The following is a 19,739-nucleotide window of genomic DNA, read 5'->3' on the forward strand; positions in this document are numbered from 1 at the left end:
ACCACCAAACGAAGCGAATAATATAATTTTATAAATTTTCGATATACATTAAATGCAATTTATTGTTAAGGGCAGTTAGACAAAGGATAAAAATAAAATTTAGAAAAGCCATTTAGTCATATAAAATAAAATAACAATTTTACTACAGAAACAATGCATATTTTTAATTTTTTTTTTTTCAATATACAAAGCTTTCAATTAAGAGTAGTCGATTTAACACTTAACATCAACACTTTTTAGTTGCTTATAAATATATTGTAGGTCATATTTTAAGTGCTTAAATTTAAATGACCTATTCATCAACTACTTAAATTGATATATTTATAAATAAAAATTATAAAAATTACTATGACTTGTCATATAAAATATATGACATATGTACTATGTAGATTAAGTTGGGTATACATAATATAGTTTACATCTATAACGTTTAATATCTGCTAAATCCCAATAATCGTTTATTAATTTGTTTATTAAACTGTATTCTAAAAACAAAACATTAAAAATTAAATTGTGAATAAAATATTTAAGTAATAACTATTAAGCCTACAAATCACTGCTTATTTTATAATCAATGTCAACAAAATGTATTTTTATTAAATTAAAATATATAAATATTTTAACTAAGCTTACAATGGACAATATGATAGAAATTCCCAATAGAAGTTGTAGAATAAATTAATAATAAGCTATGGAATCAATACATACAACATACTTTACGATCCACGATAAGGCAGAATGCACTTTTATTTCGTTAAAATATTAATGAATTCGAAAGGTTTTTGCATGTCTAACCGCATTAAACACGAAGAAAAAAATTATTTATTCTAATAATAATTTATTATTTCTATATTATAAGTAAATATGTATATTGTATAATTATGTATATTATAAAGTAAAAACAAAGTAATAATAATAAAAACATGATATACTTGTATAAATTGTTGAAAATGTTAAAAATAATATTTTACTACATACTTATAATTTATAGGTACTTATACGTACAATAATTAAACTTGTAACTACCTAATCAATAGAGCTCCCAACATTTATTGTAATACATTTTATTAAATAAATAGCTTTTATTTTAATTTAAAATTATTAGTAGATATTTTTTGTTTGGTTGAATAGGTTCTCAATCAAAATAATTTATAATTATTAAGCTCATTAGTATTATTATTATTATTAATAAGTTTAGATTGCATTGTTCAGTTATTCAATATTATAATACATATTAAATATTAGAAATATTTATTTACCTAGTTAGAGAATAATACGAGTACATTTCTTTGTCGGATTATGTTAATTTTAAATTTTAAATTTAATAAAAGGTATTTATAAGAACATATTTTCATATGTTCGCTATAATTAGGTAGTATTATTTTTTATGTTATTTTGAATTGACAACAATAACTCTAGAGTCCACGAAAGCCTAATCAAATTTCATGATAAATAAATTGTTTTCGATTTATCAAAATGTTTAAATCAAAGTGTTTTTAATATTTGTTTATAATTTTTTTGAAAACAAGATCTAAATACGTAACTATCTTTAAACATTTTATCAAGATATTACAATTATTATACTAATTATTCAACTCTCACTTAATTTATTTAAAAATTTAGAGATATAGTTATGATTTATGAAATTTAAATGAGTACAAAAAAAAGACTGGATTAAATATGGATTCAAAAATATGCATTGCATTTTAAAATAATATTAGTTTAATTCTGTATGTATGTGCCAGAATTGTTAAACAATTAAGATTTCCTATCAATATAATATACTTATATCTCATAAATTATAGGTAACAACCAAGTCCCGGGTTCCATTTTTTAAAATTCGACCGAGAACTTGAATATTTTTTAAATTGGTTGTAAAAACTTTTTAGCTGTAGTATACTTAAAAAAAATGTATTAGAATTTAATATAACATAATTTATAGAAACGTATAATTACATTTTCAAATGTACAAATGTACAAAAAGTTATCTATTATAATTATTTGTACTTCATTTTTATACTTATAAATAAATAATAATGTACACGGTTGATTTGTTGTCTATACATAATATATTATGTACTTCCATTGGCTATACTAAGGCACGTTGGGCCGTACAACAAGCAAAAATGCCAACGAGACAAGTGGGGTAGCCTGTTGACGTCACAGGAAGCTTCCTCAGTCTAGGTCAAAGGGAGAAAGAGTCCACCCAGGCCAATTCAATAACACGACATTCACTACGATTGCATTTATGTGACACTAGTTGTTATTTGTTTTTTTAATTTAATTTTGAGGTAAAAAAGTTAAAATGTATATTTTTTATTAATAAATATTATATTAAATACATATAAAAAGATAAATTGTATTTATAACAAATGACTAATATTGTAGAAGGTTGAAATGTTTGAGACGTATACTGATACTAGGGAATAATTAGAAGGTTGTTTAAGAAAAATTATATAATTGTATATTTGTATTATATATATATATTATAATTATATAATATATATATATATAGATTTCAATATGATGTGGTAGCCTTGACATTTATTTAATCTATAAAAAATCACCGAAAATCAATCTGGATAGGTTAGATAATTCCACTATCACTAACGTACCATCTATACTCAACTATCTACCAAACACCAATCTTCAAAATTAAGATTGAAGAAGCATTTTCACCGATCTAAAAGATGATGATGAGTGCCTTTCAAAGCCAGAATATTATTCTGAAAACGTAATTGGTCATCATATATGATGCGTTTATCAGGTGATTTTTTATGGATGCTCAATCTATTTTATACTTTATACTTATAATTATTTAAATTTAAATTGAATTTTGGAATATATATTATTTAGTTAAATTTAGCTTATTTAACTTTCAGTTTTAATTCACCAGTACTATTTTTCAAATCACCGCTTCCTTTTTCATAAATACCAATGCAAATACAATAATATGACAATAGAAATACCTAAGTATATATGGTATGTTAAGTATTTATATAAAAACCAAAATCAACAAAAAAATTAATTTACATAAATTTTTTTACAAAATGTCAATCATAAGTAATAACAATTAATACAGAAATTAGAAAGTGTATAGAAATAATTAAATATGTATAAATCTAATACAGGGTAGAAAATAAGTTCGATTTATAATAAAGATAAAAAAAATAATTTTAATATTATGTTTTAATGTTTTATTAATAATTATTAATGAAAATGAGTTCGTATAATAATTGTAGCCAGAAGCAAATATCATCCGTTTTAACTCAAGATACATCTTTGCATTTTCACCTTTTTCCAGGAGTGAAACATCAAAATTATAAGAACATTTCAATATTATTTTGAGTGATTAATTGTTGCATTGATATCAATAATGCATAGTTAATCATCAAATATGTCACGTAGTTCGTAAAAAATTAATTAAAATATCTAAATAGATTTTTTGTTAAGATAATACGATACAATAATAATACAACATAAAATGTATAAATATAAAATTAAATTACTATCGTTAACAATGAGTTCAAAGTGATATGTAAAATATATAATATCATACAAGATCTTTTGTAACAATATAATCATCTTTTTAATTTTAAGAGGTCGTCAATTGTCATACTACAATCAGTTGTTTCTGTCAAACATAATATGTGTTGTGTGTTGTGACACTATAAAATGCATTTCATACCTGTTTAGAATTATGTGGGTCACTTATCTGTTTTATTTGATTATATTATAATAAAGAGTCATAATTAATAACTTTTAAATTGATTATTAAAAACTTTGTTGTCATTGTTCCTATTTAATTTAAAATTTTAAAACATGGTCAACTTAATATATAAAAATTCTAAATTCTTATTAATCAAATAAGTTAATAGTAAAATATATGTATATTTATATGTACCTATTTTTAGTTTATTAAAATTTAGCGTATTTAATAACTATTATATATACCTAATACTATAATATAATAATAATCATACATTGTCAAATTGCAATTTGTTTAGATATGATCATAAGTACATAAATAATGACACGTGTCACCAAAAAAAGTAAAACCTACATTATAGGTTACCTACATTATTTTATTCATTAATAATTGTTAAATTTATACTATTTCTTAATAAGTCTTAAAAACAATAAATCAATTATAAATATACCACAAGACATTAACACTGTTTTTATAATTATTTCTAGTTATCTTCACACACTTAAGTTACTCCAAGATAGATACTTAACACGCCATGATAAATTAAAATATTTACTAATATAATTAATATACTTATACCAAAAAGTAGTACGAATCAAGGATAAAATTAAATAACATAAGACTAATTTATGGTGATTAAAAAACAGTGTTTGAATAGTTGAACTGTTAAATATTTCAGGTGTCTAACGATTATCATTGACGTAATAGGTAGATTTGGGCGGGTCTTAGTTAATAGTTCTAAAACCATGTCAAGACCTCTAGAAAATGTCGTGATTAAATTGCCATCTTTATTTAAAAGTACATTGTTCACTACCATACAAACCCAAAAATATTAATTGATTTTTTTTTTTACTTTTTATAATTAAGTATGTTTATTTGAAAATCAAGCATCCAGTAACTATATAGAATATTGAGAAGGTATCACCGATAATGATAACCACGTTAAATTAATTCGATATTTTAAGTACTTATTGTTTGCATATAGAAATTTGACATAATTGTAGAAGTTATGTATTATTTTATAGATGATTTTTTTTTTATTATTATTTAATAATTACCGCAATACCGTGAATAATACAAATTGTAAATACGTATGAATTTTCAATTGTAATTTATAATAATGTTTACTTAATTGCATGACATTTAAGCTGTATTAATATATATTACAAAGTTAAACTATTCAGTTTCTTTAAAAGTTTAAAAATAAATCTACCTTTTATACATAAATGTGTTCATATTTTATATTGTTCGTAAAATCGTATTATACTAGTTTCATTACAAAAAGCTCATTCTAAATTTATTTTAAATAGTTGGTCCGAAAAATAATTAATATAAATTATAAAATCTGTCATAAGTTATAAACTACAGCACATTAGTAATTTTCTACGAAACAGTATTTAAAATAATATGTATCATTATATATGTAATCATTTCTTTAATTTACCAGATACTTGGGAGTTTAATACGAAATTTAATAAGTTATTTCTTAAATACCTATATTTATTTAGTGATAATAGGTAATACATTACAAAAGAATTACCACAACATTTCCTCGTCTGATTACTTAAGGTTTGAACATTAGTATTGACCAATTGGGGATGGTTATGACTTATGAGTTATTAACCAAAGTGGATTACCATACTGCACATGCGAATATCGTTAGTTGCTCATTAAACATAGCGACCTGCAATAGACTCGTAAAAGTGTAGGGTTTTTTCCAAATGGGTCATTGACATTAAAAATAAAAATAAAAGATAACAAACAAAAAACTTAAGTTCTATTATCAACCGTTGGTTCAATTATCCAAACCCACGTCATCTGCATGACAGGCCTATATTGTTGATTAACGCAAGGTCACCATTATTATACTCAATGAGTACCTACAGAAATGAATGCATCATGCATATAGTCACTAGTTGTCTTTAAAATAAAATTGTGACAACTAAAATTAATATAAGATACAAATCAATTAGTTAAATAACAATAAATATTACACTAAATTGTTGATTAAAAGCAAATGTTGTAATTTAAGATTCTTCATCAGTTACAATAAATCCACATTTGAAGCAATTTATGAAGTTAAACAAAATGTAATAAAAAAATATTCGTTAAATTATGAAGTATAGAATAAATGTATGTTTCGACTGGATAGCTAAAAATAAAAATATAAGAAGACTGAATGAAACTTGTACTAGTAATAGTTAAATGTACCTTATTAATTATGTTGACACCAAGAAAATATCATTTTCACCACCAAATGTATGTTAATTATTAGTAAAATATACATTATACATATAAGATTAATATGACTAATAATGAAAATATATAATGAGAATATGAGTTACACTTAATTTTTTTTTTAATGAATCGTCTAATGTAAGATATTTTTGTGAAATACTAAGGTATAAAGATAAAGAAATTTTTTTTTTAATTGCATTTTATTTAAATGTATAAAAAAAAAAATAAATTTAATTGAGTATTTCAAGATCTTACTATATTATAATAGCTGTTACCTGTTTTTGTTTTTGTGTTTATTTTAAGTAACGGGGTCAGAAAACAGTCAAAAATGAATAGCCTCTACGGCACTACCATTTCAAAAAAGCAGAGAGCACGTCATTGATATAAGAAACATATTATAACTAAAATGTGTAAATTAATAGGAAAAAAAGACAGTGCATAGTGCATATTAATTGAGTCCCGGTATAAAATAAAAATATACCAATTGATTCCGCCCTTGAGAAAAGTAAAGTAAATGAGATCGTAGATTTTTATTTTATATTTGTTATATTATGCATTTAGTTTGGATTGAAACAAAAAATTGTATCATAACTAAAAAAAACGAAATTAGAGAAAAGTGTAAGTAGGTAATACAAACAAAATATATAATCAAAGTTTTTATCAAAGATATAATTTTAAATGTATTTCTTTAATATTTTTAATCCACACAATAATATACAATACATTGCATACAGATACATTTATTAAATACTTCCAAATTAACACAAAAAAAACATTTCTAACTATTCTCTATAACATTAGTATATGTCTTCAGAGTTTGGTAGGAGTTAGATAGTATTAATAACTAATAAGTAATAACGCAGACTCAATAAGTATTGTATTTTAAATTATATAGGACTCAATTTGTTCAATATTTTTTATTGGGTCTCAGTTGTTATAGGTACAGTCAAAAAAAAAAAAGTTTATACGAGAAAATCTATAAGATATTCATGATTTCAGAAAACATTTGCGTTTATGAAAATATTTCATACATATTACATTACAAAATGTTGAAATATGATAAAACAACATTTTTAGAAAAAAAAAATATGATATTTTTTATTATTTTTTTATTATTATCATTTTTATTTTATTAAATGGCACACACATTTTTAAGTAGATAATTATTCAGAGTATTTCGATCAAAAAAAGAAAAATCAACTTTTAAACACTTAGTTAATGTACCTATACAGATAAGCGTCGTGAACCTAATGCCGTGGACTATCACAATTATCACCCCATCATAATAATCAAAACTTTAAATATTTATAATTCAAAAACTATAACCGTTTGAATTTGATGTTTATAAATCTAAGTATTCTAAAAAGTATTTTTCTTTGAAATAAAGAATCATGTTGTTTTAACGACTTAAATTTATATATAAAAAAAAAAATTTAAATTAAAATATTTTTTTAAATAATTAGCGTTTTACCTTAAATCAGGGATGCCCAAACTTTTTTTAGTCACGATCTACTAAAAATATACTCTACTTTTGAGGATCGACTTTCATAGAAAATTATTTTTATTATTAAATAACTATGATTATTAAGAAATATATAGGGCACGTGGCCATAAATTCGAACATGATTGGCTTTGAAATAGTACGCGATCAACTGATCGATCATTATCGACTGTTTGGCCGCCCCTGCCTAAAAAGGATTACTAGGTATATCCTATATTATTATATTTATAGGATATAATTTATATGCAGAATGGTTCACCAAATATGATCATATTCTTATTCTTCTTCAATAATGAAGTAAGTTGGATTTCTGGAATTTTTATAATTACTTATATTTTATTAATATCATTTTTTTAAATTCTTGGAAATTTTTGTAGTACTTAAAAATAAACTATGTATCGACTAATCTAATCGTTCAAAATTTGAATTAGGTACATCAAAATTTAAATAAATCAATCGTTAAATGAAAAGATGGAGGTCAGCGTGCTTGGTGAATCACTCCGTATATTACAGCGTATTTATATATCAGTCACATATAGCAATTAATTTTATTTAATATAACACATTTTTTTAATTTAGTATTTCATTTATGTCTGTGAAATGTATACACACGCCAATGTGCAAAGAGTGGTGGTCTCAAGGGTTTGAATATATACATTTTTAAAAATTAAATTGTTAAAAAAAAACACGTTACCTATGACAACTGTATACAGTTTTCATTTCACACCCCAGTAAAAATGTGGCAATTATAGAAGCCTCAGGGAATAAGGGAGAAAGGCTTTAGAGCACAATACAATAGAATAACATTTAAAATAAAATTATAAAGCAAAATATGAGGAAAAATATCTATCAACTAGCTAGAAACGTAACAATTTTTATTACAATTAGGTATCAATTAAACATAAATTAAGTTTAATACTTGGAGAGTAGATAATAAGCTAATTCCTAAAATAATAGTTTATAATACGATAGTTGGATTTAGTTTTGAAACATTTACCTAACTATATAAATATATAATATGTAAAAATATAAATTGTATACCTTCTATGTACATAATAAATTATTTGCCAGTAGTCATTATCGGCCTTAAAATAGTTAAAAGCGTATCTACCTAATTAATTAGACCAATCAAAATAATAACATTTTAAAATTTAAATACAATTTTCATAGGTAATTTAAAATATGTAGAATAAGGTAGGTTTAGAATTTAAATATACAATTACTGTTAATAACAACACTTTATTTAGATAAACATTTTATAGAATTGTTTAACCATATACTTATTATAAAAAAATTAATGTTGATATAATGAATATTATTAAAAAAAAATAGTTACTAAAAAAACACAAATAAGTAAAAGTATTAATTTTGAAAACTTTTAAATTAATAAAATGGAAAAGATATTGTTAAAAAATAGAATTTATTTTTCGTTTTATGAACTTGAAAACATGAAAAACCTAAGCAAGTAGGAAATGATTTTGCTAAACAGTTGGTATCGAGTGTAACTTATAATTGTAATGGAAGAGTTAAATTTTAATTCAATGATAAATCAATGCATACGAAAACAAATCGAACAGAGAAGGCGGTCTGTCAGACTATATTACAAAGTATTATTATTAGGTACTCATTAAATATTTATTCTGATATCACAGTAATTTATTTTACTATTATAATATAGTCAGTCATATGGGAATCAATAAACAATTCCTTAAAATGAATACTCTAAATTTATTAAAAATATCATTGTTTATAATAAAATGTAAAAAATACGTAAAAATGATAAGTTCCTACGTATATATTTTCGAAGCATAACAAAATGACGAAAATTGTTATTCTCTGCTTAAGTATCTGATTTTATCCAAATATAAACTTAAAATATCTATAAAAAAACTGCATTAGTATATTCTTAAGAATTTTGGGTTTCATTAAGAACTACTTATGAGATTATCTAGTATTAAATTTTAAAGCCTAAGGCAGAAGTTCCCAAACTGTGGGTCGCAATTATATTTTTGGTGGGTCACGTTACATCAATGAATCGAAGAAGTGATGAAAAATAGGAAATAGGATTTTTTGTTTTAAGCAACTAATTCACTAAACCGGCGGTTCTCAACTTGTGGGACGTGGCAAGTTCATATGTGGTACGCGAAGAAAATCTCCCTTTATAAAAAAACATATACGTATACATTATTAATAACCAAAAAAAAAAAAGCAAAAATATGGTCAGGTGGTACGTAAAAATTTTCAAACTGTGTAGGTGGTACGCGAATACAAAAAGGTTGAGAATCGCTACACTAAGCGACAAAAAATTGGGACATTTATTGATATTGTGGTCGCCAAATTTAAAAAAAACTCTTTAAATGAGTCGTTTTGAAAATGTTTTGAACTTCTAGCCTAAACATTGCATACAATTTTAACTACAAAATAATATTCAAAGTTTAGTGATTTTTACAAATTTTGTAAAATTGAAACTTCAAACGTTTATAAAAAAAAAATCGAGCATATAAATTTTGAAAAATTTAAATTACTAAAAGAACTATATATTTAGGATATTGCTTACATTTTAAAAAAATTTTACGATGCCTAAAAATTGTTATAAACACAAAAATTAAACAATTCAATTTTCTATAAATAGCTTAAAATTAGATCTAAAGATTTTGAACGTTTTAATGAGTATAAAAAATTATAATTGAAGTAACACTGGAAAGTTTATACTTTTTAAATAACACTTAAAATAAAAAAATTAAAAACGTGACAAGAGAAATCGTGGATTTTCGATAAATATCAATTTGTCAATATTTAAAATTCAGGCGTTCATAAAAATATTTGTGAAATTACATTAAATTGTTTTCATATTTCTAGTAAGTAGCCAAAGCATAAAATGGAGGCTTGTATTAAATTTTCTAACCTTAGGTATTAATATTAAAAAGAGGGAAAGTAGGTAACCTTTCTGCAGTAACTGTACAGTAGGAGTTGAATGTTTCTCGTTATAATAATGTTGGCCACTGTAATGAATGTGTTAAATTTGAATTCAATGATACGAAAAACGATTAGGAGTGAAGGCAGTTAGTTGCCTATATTACTATAAATGCCTATACTTAATTATGTACTTATTGCTATATTACAAAAAATTGATTTTACTATAAGTAATAAGTGTTTTTTTTTTTACAAAAATATTATTGTCATTATACTTTCAATCAATAGGTACCGGCTTACTTTAGAATGATATGAAAAGTTTTGTGGTATAAATGAAGGCAATAGCTTACAATTAATCTAAATATTTTTAGAATGTAATTTTATACAAAAAATATAATAATAATGATAAAATTTGAAGTCTTTACGAATAATATTTTTGAATTATAACCAAATAACTTAATTTGTTAATCTTCATATATGAATTCCAAAAAAATTATATGTAGAAAAGCTTATGAGGAACCTAGTATTATATTTTCAAACTTTTTTTAATTAAAAACAAAAATTGTAACATAATAACTTTAAAAATATCACACAATATTTTAAAAATAATTTCAATGTCTACTATAAAATGCTTTTATAAATATTATATAATCAATGAATATGTCAATGTAATTATACATTTTTTAATTAAAAAAAAAAATGCTACCAGAAACCTCAATGTTTAAGATAAAAATTAGTTTTGCATAACAATTCCCATTTTACTTTTTTTTCTGATTATTTTGTAAAGTATCTACAGGGACATTTTTACTTATGACCCCACAAAGAACCAACTAGATCAAATTTGATAGCAAAGACCATCTTTGAACTTGAAAATCAAATCATTTTGACTGTTCTAGAAGGTAATGACAGACAAAAAACACATCTTAAAATCAATATGTTCATCGCTCTGCTTAGAATCTAACAGTTAAAAATGTCAAGTACATATAATATGTATATTATTTAATATTTACGTATAAAAATCTCAAACAGAGCCAAAATATTTTGAAAATGATATAATGTTTAGAATATATTAATATAAATTCTTAGTAAAATTTTCAAGTAGTTATTAATTTTTTAAATATAATAAATTTAATAAAAAATTGGTATTGTGTATTTGTGTAATTATCCTCATTTCTTGGAATATTTTTTTAGTTTTTATCGATTGTTTTGAAAAAAAATTTTAAGAAATTGTTTATTTGTTAATAGTTTCCTAATTCTGTTCAGATTTTAAAATATAATTTCAATAGGTACTTTTTATTACCTGGTTATTAGTTTATGATTTAGTATAATATAAAATATACTAATTAGTATACTTTAAAACGTAAAAACTATTTTCAACAAAACATTGTATTTGTATACTTCCTAATATACAACAATGTGGAGATCATTTGTGTCAGACAACAATTTTAATAGTAATAATAAAGCTTTAATATTTTACTTTGATGGTCAAAACTCAAAAGTTATATAAAAACACACAATTTTTTAAATACTAGGGATTACTAAAAAAAATAACGGAAGACTGGAATATTAATGCAACACCAGTTTTTATCAAAAAAGATTGTTTTTTAGGAGCGCCGTGGAAGTATTGTGAAATCAGGTTCCCGCGGCGTCGTTGATTTCAAACCGGAAAAAAAAAAGGTTGTTCTTTAGTAATAATTCAAAATTGAGTTACTCTACATATTTTATTATTTCACAAAAAATGTTCATAGTTAAAAAGCATATTCTAGATGTGATACAATTTTAACAGTTTTTAAAGTATTTATTTAAATTTTTTGAATTTTTCTGATTTGTTACGATCAATTTATTTTTCCCAATCAAAAAGTTTGAAAATTTGTAATAAGAAAAATTTATTCATACAATACAATTAAATTATACTACCAACAACTTAATTAACTATACAAGAATTTAAAAATGTTGACATTAATGTCATTTTTAAGCAATTGTAAAACATATTTTATACATTCTTGTTCATTGTTATATATTGGCTATATAGGTACTATAAGTTAATGAAATGCATTATCTTAACAGCGTAATTAAACATTTTATCTTGGTAAAAAAAAAAAATATCAGTGCACAGATAATATTTTTTTCCTTTAACTATGGTAATAGGTCAATTCACTTTAACATTAACAGCACACAATTGATTTTACTGAATACAAATTTTCTATGTTGTATGTTTATAAGACGGAGACAACTCGTACGAATATAGGAATATAGTGTTTTCTTAATAGAGTATTAATTTTTAGTTTGTGTGCCTCTTAAATAAAAAATAAATTCATGAACATAAGACATTAAAAAATATTTACTAGTTAGTACTGTAAGAATACAGTATCATATTTAACATTAATTAATTTAAAAGCTTTAAAGAATATTAAGGATATTTTGTTGAGAAACACTAAAATAGGATATTTGAATATTTATTCTGTATATTATTAATAACAACCTCTGTTTACTAATTAAAATAAAAATATATATTGAATCAATACATTTATAATAGCAATTACTTTAATATATGCACAATGTATTTATCACTGATGGAATTAACTTACAAAACAATTAGAAAGTTATATTGTTTACTATTTATGGTTCTTAATACTAAACTTTATTACCTACAAAATTAGAAGTTTAAGCTATTCACACTGGAATCCACATAATATATTAATATGTTCTTCATGACATAATTACATAACTAAATCTATATCTATAGTGTACATATTATTAAAACCCCTTTATCAGGCAATTTAATCCAATGATTTGTATATCACTATATCCAATTTATGGCATTGTATACTTTCTGAACATACTTTATATTCCAACAAGGTACCTATTAAATGTATAGTTGCTAAATAATATGAATAGTAAATGTAGATAGCTGTATGTTTTATATTTAAAAGGTTATACAACTAGGTATTAGATAGTTATGGACTTTCCTATAACAAATAGTCAACCAATAATTAAATATTAATACATTAACTTAATAAGATTTTAAAAACAATTATTATAAGAACTATAAATATATTTTTAAATATAATTTGTTTAACTTAGATGTTAGGTATATACTTTATTTTACAATTTCAACATGTAATTGAGTTTTGTATACATTTTAATGTATGATAAAATAAGATAAATAACTTATAATTAATATCTAGGTAATACGATAAATATAATTATGGAATTCTCCTAACACATAAATTATCATTACTTAATGTGATAATTTTAGTATTCTATGTCACTCACTCAATATAAAAGAAAAGTATACATATGATACATTATGCCTAGTATTACTTATACATTTTCTAAATATTTAAAATGTAATAGAGAAGAATACGTTTTAGTATAAACTATAATTTTAAGTAAAAAAAAGATAGTAAGATATAAACAGACATTTTTTTTTTTTATCCGTCTTATTAAGTAATTGTTTTATTATGACCATTCTAGTTTAAATCTAATGTACATTGGAATAGTTATAAATAAATATATAACAGAAATTTCTACATTTAAATAAAAGCTATAGGTCCGACTATACATATATTTAAAAGTATAAACCTCATAAGATCATAACATAATAGAAATAAATATTATTTATTTTGATGAAAAATTTAAGATTTCCATATTATACAAAATATTAAAGGATAAATATTCAGCTGTTATGACTAAAAAATATTTATATATTTTTTTATTGTACATACATATATAATATATATATTATATTCAGGGCCGTATTACTGCTTAGGCTATATAGGCTTAAGCCTAGAGTGACAAATAATAAAGGCCGGCAAATTTTAACGGTCCAAACGAAATAGCAAATTTTAACTAAGTATATAAATTAGGTGGTAAATTTACTTTAGTCTATGGGCAGAAAAAACCTTAATCTGGCACTAATTATATTATAATATTTAATATTTATTATTTATACAGAAAATCAGTTGAATTTCTGAAAAATAAAAATTACCTATAGGTACATAATATTATACTTTTGAAAAATAAAAACCTATTGTCATCAGAAAAAAAAGTTATTTGGCAATAATTCAATTTGGACTTTGGCCAGAAAAATCTGAACTAATGTTCATTATATAACTCCTTAATATAATTTACCATATCACTATTAAATATTTATCTATTCCTGTTATTTTTTTTTTAATGTTAATACTACTTTAAGAGTTCTGTTTATCAAAATCACGTCAATTTTGAACATTAATTTGACTGTAAATTAATGAAATTACAAACAATATACATACATAATAAATACTATAAAACAAATAGATTATCTTCATAATTCGTAAATATTACAGGATTTATTTAATATTGATAAGATACAAAAAAAAAAAAAAAACATATTTACGTTATCTAATTAAATATGGTGAAAGAATATGTAGGTACCTACTATTCTGGGTTATGTAAATATATAGTTATATCAATACCTACATCAATTATCATTATGTTTAATAGCCTTGTTGTAAAATATAATTTAATTTTTTTTACGAAAGTATTCAATACAGCTGCACATATGTATGATTACATTGTATACAATATTGTTTTATTGCTTTACACAATATTTTCTATTATTTGTTCAAATAATCAAATATTTGTTAGATATTTACGAGGATATTTATAATATTCATTGATACAGCATAAGTGTAACAAACAATTAACAAATATTAAACTTTATTGTTGTTTAAATGTATAGATTGGTTAATATCAGATGGGATATTGGGTTAAAAATAAGCATTAATTTAATCAACATTTTTTCCCCCAATTGAACATATTTCAAATGCATTTAGAATAATTAACAATTGTTTAGTTGAGAATACAATTTTTAAAAGATACCATAAGTGGTTTATATTTATTTATTTACTTTTTATTAGTTCAAAAACTTTAAAAGGCCTATCAAAAAATCCAAACTAACACTAAAATATTGCCTATATCTACCTACAAAGCAACATTGAACATTATATTTAATTATTATTATTATTATTTTTTTTTTTTTTGACTATAAGTACCTACAACCTTAAAAAGTTATAATTATGACCTGATACTGTTTAAAAAATAATTTTATGAATTGTATCTAATTTATAAACAATTAAAGAACTAATGTAAAACATAATGACTTTAAATATGTTATAGAAATTAGATAAGGATACTTTTAAAATATGCTTTTGAATGATTATGTTACATTGATTACAAACCAATAGTTGTTATAATCATAAATAAATATGGTGTATAATCAGAATGGACTTTTAACTTTGTAAGGAAAAGAAAATATCAAGCTAAAATCTAATGTGAGAGATCATGTACCAAACAATTAATACCTAGTGATTAGTGATCAATAATAAAATATAATTTATTTTTTAGATAATATCTTTTAAAATTCACTTTTTGTCACATAAAATCATATGATAGCAGCTTGTTTTTTTTTTTATCCAGAATTCAAGCAGTTTTATATTAGTATTTAATTTTTATATTATTTGTAATTGCTAGGTACTTATTTTGGGTTAAAAATATTTTACAATAGTAGATAAAACTTTGAGTTAAACTTACACTCTTCTATTAAATTATAAGCTGTTGGATTTAAATATTAGGTAATTATAAAAATTTATTCTATGATAACTTAAAATTTCATTAACTATTCCTATTAATACCTAATAAAATAAATACCTACCTATCCATCTACTTAGCCCATATATTATTTTTCTAAATATTGAAACTATATATGATATACATTTGTATTAAACATGATTGTTTTATTGGTAAATTCTTTAATAATCACTTTTATAAAACGTTCTATGGAATCATTTAAAAGTGCTTTACATTATAGTAATTTAAAGGTACTTTACCATGCTTGGGTAAATAGATATGACAATAAAAATATTTGATTAATAAAATTTAAAATGTATTATGAAACAATTTATTTTTTATCATTATTATAATTTATAATAGGTAAATTAATTCAGTAAAAAAAGACTGGTTAAAAGTAATATAAGAGGTTATCAATTATAATTGATAGTGAAACAATGTCCCATTAAATATGCAGGGCTATAGTTATTATGATTTCTGAATGCCTATTACAATAGCTATTACACCTATTACCTATATATCATGAATAATATAGAATATTAGTAATATAATGGAATATAATTCTAAATTACCTACCTACTTAAGTATTTCTCTGGGGCACTAAAACTCCTAAATCCAAACATACCTAGCTTGACAAAATAAAAGTTTGGTTTCCATTGGTATTACCTACTTATACCATTTTCAAAAAAAATATTCAATTATATATGACAATAAAATATGTTCAGAATATAACCCTGAATATAATATACACATATATTGAATATAATGTTGCATCAATGAATATTTTAATCCAATAGGTATTAGGTACAAACTATCTTTGTAAAAATTAAACTGTTTTCTCTTTATTGGGATGATAGGTATATTGGTATTTGGGTTTTAATGGGTAGAAGTACCTTATGTATTCTAGCTAAACAAATACTATATATAGATAGGTAGGTGCCTAAAACTGATATTAGCAAATAACTATGTTTAACATTCATAAGATAAATATGATTGATTTGACTAGCTTAATAAACTAAAATCTTTAATTTAGCTTTAGAATGTAAATTAAAATTGAAAAATAATATATCTATTATTATTTAATAACTGTAAGCAAACGATCAAATAAAAAAATTATCTTAAGTGATATATATTTTTTAAGTAGATACTAATTAAACTATAAGATTAGATGTTACAACTACCAATGTTTATTGTTATAACCTAACTAGGATAGTGTAAGTTACAATAGTTTCCTATTGCATTATACACTATAGATTAGTTGGCACCAAGTTTTGAACTAACGATGGTGCTTGATAACATTGCCACCTTAAACCAATTTACCACATAGAATATATACATGTATAATGATTAATGAATTATCTTTTAATTAATCTAAGTGTGTAATATGATTTACATAATATCCAAGAATAGATAAAATAAAAATTACACAGGTACCTAATTATTTTTTAATTAAAATGATATTTTAATTAGGTTCAATAGTTTGAAAATTAAATTAGGTATATTTTGGAAAAATAAGAAATCATACGTAGAAAAATTATCATGAATATAATATAATATAGTACGGTCTTACCGTAAATTTGCTAAGACTGTCCCCTTGAAAACTGGCCAAAGACGAATACTTCTTACTCGTTGTTTCACGTCGCTACATACATGTAAGTGGATTTAAAGAAGTATAGATTTTCATGGATTTGATTTATTTTAAACTGCAGTACCAATGAGGTTCAGTGTTGCATGGCATTGATCACTTGAAAAATATTCAAACATGGGACGCGTCAGGCTGAAACGAAAGGTGCACACGCTAGGACAGCAGTCCTGTTGATGGTCGGGCATACCGAGCGTAGACGTCGTCGAAGGTATCGGTCATTATGTTATTCTCGTTGGACTTCAGGAGGACGACGATACGTGATAGATAGGTGTATTATGTGTGATATAAATCATGCACCAAATCGCACAAAAACTATTTCGGTAATTAGCTATTTTTTATTATTATTATTTTTTTTTTTTTTTTTTTTTTTGTTAACAAAAACTAAGGTAATAATACGGAAAAATTAAATTAAATTAAATTAAAACAAAACAAAAAAAAAAAAAACGATTCAATCATCATATACGGACCGCACAGCACTGCACGACACACGGACTACCTACGAAACGAACACACTAACTTGAAATGAAACGTGAAAAAATATTATGTACACAGGTAACGTACATAATAATAATAATAGTAATAATAATAATGATAATAATAATTTTTCGTATATAATATACAACACACACACATACATATCAATACATGTGTGTGTGTGTGGGTATGTGTAATTCATATGTGAGAAGAACCCACACTACGCGCGCGACCTGTAGATAGTGAACTGTAGTAGTGTAACAGTATGGTAGTAGTATTAGTACTTAGTAGTAGTAGTAGTAGTAGTAGTAGTATTAGTAGTAGTATTAGTAGTAGTCGTTGTAGTTGTAGTAGTAGTGTTGTAGTAGTAGTAATAGTAGTAGTATAAAACGATATACATATATATATATAATATTATGTTATGTACGAACGATTGTATAGACTTTTATCACTAGGCAATTAATGCGGGACAGGTTGTGCACATCGGAAAACCAAAAGTTTGATCAACCCTTTCGTGATAAAACGACATACCGGCGACCCGAGCCGGCACCGGCGTGCATGGCAGCAGCTGCACACCCATGGGCATAAATCTACCGCAAATTACAAACCCGCTGGTGCCTCAAGGTTGCGATATTCCCCATATATTCATATTATCCTATTCCCCGAAGTACAGACATTTTCAAAATTAAATTATCACTTTATTCGAAACTCGTCGTTTAAATATTAAACGTAACTTCATCGCCCCCGTAGTGATTTAATCACGGTTGTTACGTTTTTTTTTTTAAAAAAAAAAAAAATATATCGACGATTATATTTTATGCTTTTATGAAACCATACGGCATTTATAATTGAATCATTTTACTTTTTAACATCAATATATGTATTAAATATTGAAAATTAATAGGTACATACAAATATAATAATTTAGGCATGGGCGTCCTAGGTAACATTTTAAGGGGGGGGGGTCAAAATAAAAAATTCTCAAATGTAAGATAATAAAGATAATAATAATATTATGGTAATATTTATTGAGCTACAAGTTCAATATATTTTTTTGTCCAGGCGGGGCAAGTTCCCTAGCTTACTCCTCCCCTCCCCCAATGGGCGACCCTGAATTTAGGGGAAATTCTGTAGTGTATACAAACATTGTGTCTGTTTTATTTGTATGGGCAAAATAATATTTTAGTACAATTGACATTATTATTTGAAGAGCAACATTACTATAACAGTCTAGTCGATTTAATAAATCAATAGTATGAATTGTTTTAAATTACAAATACGTCGTCGTGGTTTTTGATATTGTCTTTTGAATCATTTTTGAACGGATTACACGAATAATAATAATTACAAATTAAAAATAAATAAGTAGGTTTACCTATAATTTATAAATATCAATATTAATTTATACTATCATATTTTATATTTATATTATTGCTAATAAATCATAATATGAATAATATTATAATAGGTATACAATAAATAATAATACCATATTATGGTATATACGATATAACAAACAACAATTGAGCGATGAGCATTAATAAATTGTATATCTGTAGACGAGTTGTTATGACTAATGAGTGTAACAAGTGTAAATTTGACGGTGGTCAGGTACGTTTACGAATATTTAAATAACTATTCATTGG

At 23.6% G+C, this 19,739-nt stretch overlaps 1 protein-coding gene across 4 annotated transcripts in view; it reads right to left on the reverse strand.

Annotated features, from left to right (window-relative positions):
- Nucleotides 1-18,286, reverse strand: part of LOC114120885 (V-type proton ATPase 116 kDa subunit a 1) — a 43,625-nt gene extending 25,339 nt beyond the window's left edge. Inside the window, exons 1-2 of one of the 4 annotated variants that reach the window (XM_050204426.1) lie at nt 17,687-18,286; nt 17,545-17,616 (exon numbers count right to left, since the gene is read on the reverse strand). The gene's annotated coding sequence lies outside the window, so the exon portion shown is untranslated. Of the gene's footprint in view, nt 1-17,544 lie in introns of all 4 variants that reach the window. The other 3 variants (XM_050204425.1, XM_050204428.1, XM_050204427.1) reach the window with 3 other exon arrangements.
- Nucleotides 18,287-19,739: the final 1,453 nt, after the last annotated feature.

The sequence above is a fragment of the Aphis gossypii genome, chromosome 3, assembly GCF_020184175.1.
Source record: "Aphis gossypii isolate Hap1 chromosome 3, ASM2018417v2, whole genome shotgun sequence".
Classification (NCBI taxonomy): Eukaryota; Metazoa; Arthropoda; class Insecta; order Hemiptera; family Aphididae; genus Aphis; species Aphis gossypii.